This window comes from Oncorhynchus tshawytscha, linkage group LG33 (assembly GCF_018296145.1).
Source record: "Oncorhynchus tshawytscha isolate Ot180627B linkage group LG33, Otsh_v2.0, whole genome shotgun sequence".
Lineage (NCBI taxonomy): Eukaryota > Metazoa > Chordata > Actinopteri > Salmoniformes > Salmonidae > Oncorhynchus > Oncorhynchus tshawytscha.
Window position 1 is genome coordinate 48,075,725 of NC_056461.1, and position 10,000 is coordinate 48,085,724.

General features: G+C 44.9%; 1 protein-coding gene across 2 annotated transcripts in view; it reads right to left on the minus strand.

The window, feature by feature from the left end:
• The window catches only part of LOC121841693 (cell adhesion molecule 2-like), a 685,661-nt gene that overhangs the window by 509,782 nt on the left and 165,879 nt on the right, over positions 1 to 10,000 (minus strand). The gene's annotated exons all lie outside the window — the stretch shown is intronic.

Sequence of the window (10,000 nt, forward strand, 5' to 3'; positions counted from 1 at the left end):
TCCTCTCCTCTCCTCTCCTCCCTCTCCTCTCCTCCTCTTTCCACAAACCACTGAATGGTTTAATGGTTAAAAGTCACATCTAAAGAGGTCTCTATTATCGGTTGTGGTGTGGTTAGCGAGAATACCCTCTGAAATTACCCCGGTACTAAAATAGAAATAGAAATTGAAATGACTTTGTCATGTGTCTTGGTACAATGTAGTCAAAGTGTTTATTGATGTTTCTATGGGAAAAAAACAGTAAAGATTTCATTATTCAAATTAAATAGGGAGGGTGTCACCAATTGGGAGTCGGCAATTAAAAACACTGAATAATTGTTGATGTCAAATCACAGCATATTCAACTCGCTGTTTTAAAAGTGCTTTTTAGTCCAGCACTGTCCAGGAAAACCTAATGCCAGTGTTTCCAATAGAGTTCTCTGTGTTTAATAGATAGAAAATAGATAGAATAATATTAGATGGAACTCATCATCCGTTGTTGTCAATTCATTAAATCACACCTGTGTGGCTTTGTATCCACATTGACTCTGTACCGGTACCCCCTGTATATAGCCTCCACATTGACTCTGTACCGGTACCCCCTGTATATAGCCTCCACATTGACTCTGTACCGTAATACCCTGTATATAGCCTCCACATTGACTCTGTACCGGTATCCCCTGTATATAGCCTCCACATTGACTCTGTACCGGTATCCCCCTTGTATATAGCCTCCACATTGACTCTGTACCGGTACCCCTTGTATATAGCCTCCACATTGACTCTGTATGTCAAATACCCTGTATATAGCCTCCACATTGACTCTGTACCGGTACCCCCTGTATATAGCCTCCACATGGACTCTGTACCGTAACACCCTGTATATAGCCTCCACATTGACTCTGTACCGGTATCCCCCTTGTAGAAAATATAGCCTCCACATTGACTCTGAACCGGTACCCCCTGTATATAGCCTCCACATTGACTCTGTACCGGTATCCCTGTATATAGCCCCAGCACATTGACTCTGTACCGGTACCCCTGTATATAGCCTCCACATTGACTCTGTACCGGTATCCCCTGTATATTATCTCCACATTGACTCTGTACTGGTACCCCTGTATATAGCCTCCACATTGACTCTGTACCGGTATCCCCTGTATATTATCTCCACATTGACTCTGTACTGGTACCCCCTGTATATAGCCTCCACATTGACTCTGTACCGGTATCCCCTGTATATTATCTCCACATTGACTCTGTACTGGTACCCCTGTATATAGCCTCCACATTGACTCTGTACCGGTATCCCCTGTATATTATCTCCACATTGACTCTGTACCGTAACACCCTGTATATAGCCTCCACATTGACTCTGTACTGGTACCCCCTGTATATAGCCTCCACATTGACTCTGTACTGGTACCCCCTGTATATAGTCCCGCTATTGTTATTTACTGCTGCTCTTTAATCATTTGTTATTCTTATCTCTTACTTTTTCTCGGTATTTACTTAAAACTGTATTGCTGGTTAAGGGCTTGTAAGTCAGCCTTTCACTGTAAGGTCTACACCTTTTGTATTCTGCGCATGTGACAAATTACAATTTGATTTGAGATGGCCTACATGTAGAGAAACAGAGGGGGACTGTTTTGCTCGGGTGCTTTCTCCTGCGAAATGAAATTCATGCCTCTTTCAAATTGAAGGAAAATTTGAAACACAGAGAGACGAAAGATAAATTATTATTATTTCATTTAGTTTTTGGGGCAATTTGTTTTTTTGCTTGCCTTGGCAGCCATGAATACACACCACTGGTTTTGCAAAGTTTAAAAGCAACAATGTTTCACACACATAAGTTATTTTGAAATCGATGACGAACAACAGGAAGCAGTAAAATAACTCAGTTCCATTCACCAGATGATAATCATTTTAAACTTTAACTTGTTGTTGAAAGTTATTCATGAAAAGGAAGAAGCTAACAAATTAGCAACAACATCCTCTATGATAACACCTGCTGCAGCTGCTGCCGACAACTAAAGCTAGCTAGCTAGACCGTGGGAAAACTACTGCTCGTTAATGCAAGGTGACCTGTTGGTCTTCAACCTGTTTTACTCCCCTTTTCTCCCCAAATACGATCTTGTCTCATCGCTGAAACTCCCCAACGGTCTCAGGAGAGGCGAAGGTCGAGTCATGCGCCCTCCGAAAGATGACCCGCCAAAACCGCTCTCCTTAACACCCGCCCACTTATCCCGGGAAGCCAGCCGCACCAATGTGTCGGAGGAAACATCGTTCAACTGATGACCGAGGTCAGCCTGCAGCCGTTCAGCCCGCCACAAGGAGTCGCTAGAGCGCGATGAGCCAAGTAAAGCCCCCCCCCCCAGGCTTGGACACGGCCGGTTGTGACACAGCCTGGGATCGAACTGATCTGTAGTGACGCCTCACTACAGTGCCTTAGACCCGAGGCCCAGCCTTTTTCTTTCCAACAAAAACTGAAGTGATTAAATCAGAACATCATTGAACATAATAATATAATTATCATTGATGTTATTATGCTATTAATCCGTAGCCTTTCTCTGAAAGTGTACAAGGCCCTCAGTGTCCCCACTGTGTTTGGGTTAGTAAATAGTTGATAGAGTAGTTCTATTTGCCCTCAGCATGCTTTTTTTTCACCATTCTGAATGTCTAAAGTCTCCACAGAAATACCAGAGAGTTAGAACTGTTATTATGGTGGCAATTTGAAAAAGAGTACAGTCTTGGTCTTGGACTCGATTCACTAAAGTCTTGGTGTTGACTTGGACTCGATTCACTCTGATTGTGGTCTCGAACACAACTGGCCCCCCCCCACCCGCTCCCCTCACCCAAACCAGTAGTTCTAAAGCTGTATCTGAACTCAGACCACAACAGAGACGGGTTTGGGCTAGAATGGTTGGTGTTGGACTGGAACATCAGAGAAGGGCTAGTGGGTAGTGACAACAGAGACGGGTTTGGGCCAGAAGGGTTGGTGTTGGACTGGAACATCAGAGAAGGGCTAGTGGGTAGTGACAACAGAGACGGGTTTGGGCCAGAAGGGTTGGTGTTGGACTGGAACATCAGAGAAGGGCTAGTGGGTAGTGACAACAGAGACGGGTTTGGGCCAGAAGGGTTGGTGTTGGACTGGAACTTCAGAGAAGGGCTAGTGGGTAGTGACAACAGAGACGGGTTTGGGCCAGAAGGGTTGGGGTTAGGGTTAGGCTTAGAAGGAGGGGTAGGGTACGGTTGGTTAGGGTTAGACGGGTACATAAGAGAGGATTGTCCCGCTACTGAGCAACAGATCATGGCACAGTACTGTGGTAACCACTTAATGACGAAGATACTAACCACCCACCCACCCCCTCTCTCGTAATGTAATGATGTCAAAGGGGCAAAGAACTCATCTCACCCTTAGCTGACCTCATTATCTCCTTTCCTTTTTCCATTCCTCTCCCGTCTACCCCCTCCCTCCTCTCCTCTGTCCACCCCCCCTCTCCTCTCCTCTCCTCTGTCCACCCCCTCTCCTCTCCTCTGTCCACCCCCCCCTCCTCTCCTCTCCTCTGTCCACCCCCTCTCCTCTCCTCTCCTCCTCTCCTCTGTCCACCCCCTCTCCTCCTATCCTCTCCTCTGTCCACCCCCTCTCCTCCTATCCTCTCTTCTGTCCACCCCCTCTCCTCTCCTCCTCTCCTCTGTCTACCCCCTCTCCTCCTCTCCTCTGTCCACCCCCTCTCCTCTCCTCACCTCCTCTCCTCTGTCCACCCCCTCTCCTCCTATCCTCTCTTCTGTCCACCCCCTCTCCCCTCCTCCTCTGTCCACCCCCTTTCCTCTCCTCACCTCTGCCCACCTCCTCTCCTCTCCTCCTCTCCTCTGTCCACCCCTTCTTCTCCTCTCCTCTCCTCTCCTCTTCCCTCCTCTGTCCACCACCCTCTTCTCCCCTCCCCCAACCCCTCCTCCTCTCCTCTTCTCCCCTCCCCTAACCCCTCCTCCTCTCCTCTTCTCCCCTCCCTAACACCTCGTCCTCTCTCCCCTAACACCTCGTCTCCTCTCCCTCCCTAACACCTCGTCCTCTCCTCTTCTCCCCTCCCTAACACCTCCTCCTCTCCTCTTCTCCCCTCCCCTAACACCTCCTCCTCTCCTCTCCTCTCCTCTTCTCCCATCCCCTAACCCCTCCTCCTCTCCTCTTCTCCCCTCCCCCCTCCTCTCCTCCCCTCCCCTCTCCTCCTCTCCTCTTCTCCCCCCCCCTAACACCTCCTCCTCTCATCTTCTCCCTCCCCTAACCCCCTCCCTCCTCTCCTCTCATCTTCTTCTCCCTCCCTAACCCCTCCTCCTCTCCTCTCATCTTCTCCCCTCCCCTAACCCCCCCTCCTCTCCTCTTCTCCCCTCCCCCTAACCCCTCCTCTCATCTTCTCCCCTCCCCTAACCCCCCTCCTCCTCTCTCCCTTCTCTCCTCCCCCCCCCTAACCCCTCCTCCTCTCCTCTTCTCCCCTCCCCTAACCCCTCCTCTCCCCTCTTCTCCCCTCCCATAACCCCTCCTCCTCTCCTTCAATGGGATGCATCACACTCTTCTCCTTTTCTTTCCGTGTTCCTTTATCTGTTACAATAATATATCTGTTAGAAGAATATTCAGAAGATAAATACACAACGCAGAGGACGAGAGGACTAGAATTAACTATCAATAGGGAATTGTCAATGCAAATACATAGTTGGTCTTCGGATCAACATCTGATTAGAATCTGTGGAATGCTAACCCTGAACTCAGAGCTATGTGTGCTACGTTTTCATTGGTCTGTACATTGAGTCTGGAGCAGGATACTTGTTATTTGGCCATTGGCCCAGTTGTACTGCAAGGACTTCTGCTTGGTCAACCCCAGGCTAGTGCGAGGGGTTATAAATGCCATCCTGTTCCTTTGTTCTGTGGAGTAAAGCTGAGGACAGGGGAGACTGAACATCTACCTCCCAGCATGACATCTATGATTTGTCCTCTCTGAATAAATCTATTTTTATACCCCTGATTTGCGTTGGAGTCTGTGTTATTGAAGAATATCATCAACTGCTAACACGGCTGTTGTGAGTTGGTTTTGGATCAGCTCTCTGATGGGTTTATAGAGTAATACGTTTGAAAGCCCTAAGTTTATCTATAGACTCAGACAGTTCAAGCATCGTGGAGGAGGAGGGGGGTGAGGCAGTCTGGGTATTTACTATAGTTACTACAATGGACAAGGTGATAATACCAGGCACGCTGGATTTGAGAAAAACAGATGCTCACTGTATGAGTGACACAATGCTTAACAATAGCATACAACTCCTCTAACGGGGAAAAAAACTCCCGAGGGGGATATGACTTAGGTCCAGGACACTGGGTGATGGTAAACAAGATATGTGACAGACACGTTAGAGCCAAAAATGGGCAGGTCCTTATCAAGTTTTGCTCACAACAAGGTCAGCACTAAAAGTCCAGGGAAAATCCACGATGGATACACGTCACTCATTGCAAGGCTGTCCATTTTTGATGACAAAACAGAGCCTGGAGAATAGAGGACTGATTGATTAGCAATTAGGGGGGGGTGGTAAATCTCAGGTGCAGAAGGATATTAGGAACCTGATTAGCTTCTATGTTGTTCACCTCAGTCGTCAGGGCGGCAGGGTAGCCTAGTGGTTAGAGTGTTGGACTAGTAGGTTGCAAGTTCAAATCCCCGAGCTGACAAAGGTACAAATCTGTCGTTCTGACCCTGAACAAGGTAGTTAACCCCACTGTTCCTAGACCAGTTAACCCGCTGTTCCTAGGCTGTCATTGAAGATAAGAATTTGCGTCAAAAATGGACAGCCTTGCAATGAGTGATTGTCCCTGGACTTTACGTTTCTTGCTTCTCTCTCTACACTATGCCCCAGTAGTCAATACGTTTCTAGCTTCTCTCTCTACACTATGCCCCAGTAGTCAATACGTTTCTAGCTTCTCTCTCTACACTATGCCCCAGTAGTCAATACGTTTCTAGCTTCTCTCTCTACACTATGCCCCAGTAGTCAATACGTTTCTAGCTTCTCTCTCTACACTATGCCCCAGTAGTCAATACGTTTCTAGCTTCTCTCTCTACACTATGTTCTTGTAGTCAATCTAAGTAGTTGTTGTGTTTGTATGTATGCACCATTCACATCAAGGGCAGTTCATTCCATTAGTGGCTAGTCGTTTTAACCAGAGGGAAATGATGGCTATATGGACGGAGGTTAATTGGTATAAAGAGATTATTTGTACTAAGTTGGGTGAGAATGTTGAGTATCAACATGCGAGAGGACCTATAGTTCTGCAGTACCTTCCTTCACTTGAGATTACGGATGACACCAATCAGCGACCACCTTACCCAGTTACTACACATGCCCCTGTCTGTCTGTCCGTCCGTCCGTCCGTCCGTCCGTCCGTCCGTCCGTCCGTCCGTCCTATCTATCTATCTATCTATCTATCTATCTATCTATCTATCTATCTATCTATCTATCTATCTATCTATCTATCTATCTATCTATCTATCTATCTATCTATCTATCTGCCTGTGACGGTACTAAAGGTTGTGGAATGTCTAATGTCTGTTGTCTGTTGATTTGACTCTCAGTAATGGCACTAGGACTACTAGGACTAGTAGTAGGACTACTTTTAGTGCCAATACCTTCGGTAATATAATCAATAATGGCCTGATAGCTCCTAATGGGACTTACTTTATCTGTGGATCATATGCCTATTCCTGGTTACCAACGTTGTGGCAAGGGTCGTGTTATTAAGGGTTGTGTTATTGAGGGTCGTGTTATTAAGGGTTGTGTTATAAAGGGTTGTGTTATTAAGGGTTGTGTTATTAAGGGTTGTGTTATTAAGGGTTGTGTTATTAAGGGTTGTGTTGTTAAGGGTCGTGTTATTAAGGGTTGTGTTATTAAGGGTCGTGTTATTAAGGGTTGTGTTGTTAAGGGTCGTGTTATTAAGGATTGTGTTATTAAGGGTTGTGTTATTAAGGGTTGTGTTATTAAGGTCGTGTTATTAAGGATTGTGTTATTAAGGGTTGTGTTATTAAGGTCGTGTTATTAAGGATTGTGTTATTAAGGGTTGTGTTATTAAGGGTTGTGTTATTAAGGGTTGTGTTGTTAAGGGTCGTGTTATTAAGGGTCGTGTTATTAAGGGTCGTGTTATTAAGGATTGTGTTATTAAGGGTTGTGTTATTAAGGGTTGTGTGAACTAAGGGTTGTGTTATTAAGGGTTGTGTGAACTAAGGGTTGTGTTATTAAGGGTTGTGTGAACTAAGGGTTGTGTTATTAAGGGTTGTGTAAACTAAGGGTTGTGTTGTTAAGGGTCGTGTTATTAAGGTTGTGTTATTAAGGATTGTGTTATTAAGGGTTGTGTTATTAAGGGTTGTGTGAACTAAGGGTTGTGTTATTAAGGGTTGTGTGAACTAAGGGTTGTGTTATTAAGGGTCGTATTATTAAGGGTCGTATTATTAAGGGTTGTGTTATTAAGGGTGTTATTAAGGGTCGTGTTATTAAGGGTCGTATTATTAAGGGTTGTGTTATTAAGGGTCGTATTATTAAGGGTTGTGTTATTAAGGGTTGTGTTATTAAGGGTTGTATTATTAAGGGTCGTATTATTAAGGGTCGTATTATTAAGGGTCGTATTATTAAGGGTCGTATTACTAAGGGTTGTGTTATTAAGGGTCGTGTTATTAAGGGTCGTATTATTAAGGGTCGTATTATTAAGGGTGTTATTTGGGATATGTAGTACCCCATGTAGTACATTCTGTGAATTCTCCTTTTTCACGCCGTCATAAACGTGTGATTAGAGAAACAGAGAGATTCTTTGCGATTGCTAATTCCCCTCTTACGGCATTTCTAAAATAGCACGGGAAGTTATTAATATGGCTAACTCTTTTGGAATTCCTAGCTAATAGAACAGTTGAGAGTCTTGAGTTAATTATAGCTGAGATGGTTACCATACGGAATGTGGCGATGCAAAATCGTTTGGCCCTTGATTATCTTCTGTCCGCACAAGAGGGTACATGTGCTGTTATTGGTGCTAAATGAGGATCTAGTTGCTAATACTGTACTGTACCCAACAGTAGTGAGTACTGGATGTGGACATAATATGAATACTTACTTAACCCCACTAGTTGTCCTAGTAAACTACTAGTTGTCCTAGTAAACTACTAGTTGTAATAGTAAACTACTCATTGTCCCAATAAACTACAAGTTGTCCTAGAAAACTACTCGTTGTCCTAGTAAACTTCTAGTTCTGCTGGTAAACTACTAGTTGTCCGAGTAGACTACTCGTTGTCCCAGTAAACTACTAGTTGTCCTAGTAAACTACTAGTTGTCCCAGTAAACGACTAGTTGTCCCAGTAAATTACTAGTTGTCTCAGTAAACTACTAGTTGTCCCAGTAAACTACTAGTTGTTCCAGTAAACTACTAGTTGTCCTAGTAAACTACTAGTTGTGCTAGTAAACTACTAGTTGTCCTAGTAAACTACTAGTTGTCCTAGTAAACTGCTAGTTGTCCTTGTAATATACTAGTTGTGCTAGTAAACTACTAGTTGTCCTAGTAAACTACTAGTTGTCCCAGTTAACTACTAGTGGTCCCAGTAAACTACTAGTTGTGCTAGAAAACTACTAGTTGTCCTAGTAAACTACTAGTTGTCCTAGTAAACTTCTAGTTGTCCCAGTAAACTACTAGTTGTGCTAGTAAACTACTAGTTGCCCCCATTAAACTACTAGTTGTCCCAGTAAACTACTAGTTGTTGTAGTAAACTACTAGTTGTCCCAGTATAGTTGTCCCAGTAAACTACGAGTTGTCCCAGTAAACTACTAGTTGTCCCAGTAAACTACTGGTTGTCCTAGTAAAGTAACAGTCTAGCTTTATACATCCTTATTTGTCTGTTAAAATCAACACAATAAAATGTGAAAATGCTAGTCAGCATTAATGATTTCTCAGACCTAGAAACTCCTGGACTAAAAAACAAACCCATTATAGTCTTGGATTAGGTTTACTCCGTGTCCAGGAAGTCCAGGCAGTAAATGACTTCAGAACATTAGTTCTAACTCTAATGTGTGTAATGTCTGATTGTAAATGTAATGTCCGTGCTGCTGACTTTAAGTGATTGAAGACCAGAGCAGTTGATCACAGAGAAACAGATCAGAGGGAATGTCTATGTCTATGACATGGCACTACAGTGAATGTAATTGACCAATTACCAGTTACCACAAGGCCATGCAACGCTATTACCGAGAGACAGAGTGAGAGAGAGAGAGAGAGAGAGAGAGATCGCAACAGAGCAAGAGAGAGAGAGAGAGATCGCAACAGAGCGAGAGAGAGAGAGAGGGACAGTGTGAGAGAGAGAAAGTGTGAGAGAGAGAGATCGCGACAGAGCGAGAGAGATAGAGAGATCGCGACAGAGCGAGAGAGAGAGAGAGAGAGAGAGGGACAGTGTGAGAGAGAGAGATCGCAACAGAGCAAGAGAGAGAGAGAGAGAGAGATCGCAACAGAGCAGACAGAGAGAGAGAGATCGCAACAGAGTAGAGAGAGAGAGAGAGAGAGAGAGAGAGAGAGAGAGAGAGAGAGTGATCGCAACAGAGTGAGAGAGAGAGAGAGAGAGAGAGAGAGAGAGAGAGAGAGATCGCAACAGAGCGAGAGAGAGAGGGAGATCGCAACAGAGCAATAGAGAGAGAGAGAGAGAGAGAGAGAGAGTGTGAGAGAGAGAGATCGCAACAGAACAGAGCGAGAGAGAGAGACAGAGCGAGAGAGAGAGAGAGAGAGAGATCGCGACAGTGTGAGAGAGAGAGAGGGACAGTGTGTGTGTACGTGGGGGGGAGGACTTTCTTCTGAAAGTGCTCAGTCTATTCTTGTTCTGAGAAATGAAGGCTATTCCATGCGAGAAACAGATGCCTCACAAGTCCTCAACTGGGAGCTTCATTAAATAGTACCCCAAAACATCAGTCTCAACGTCAACAGTGAAGAGGCGATTCCGGGATGTTGGCCTTCTAGGCAGAGTTGCAA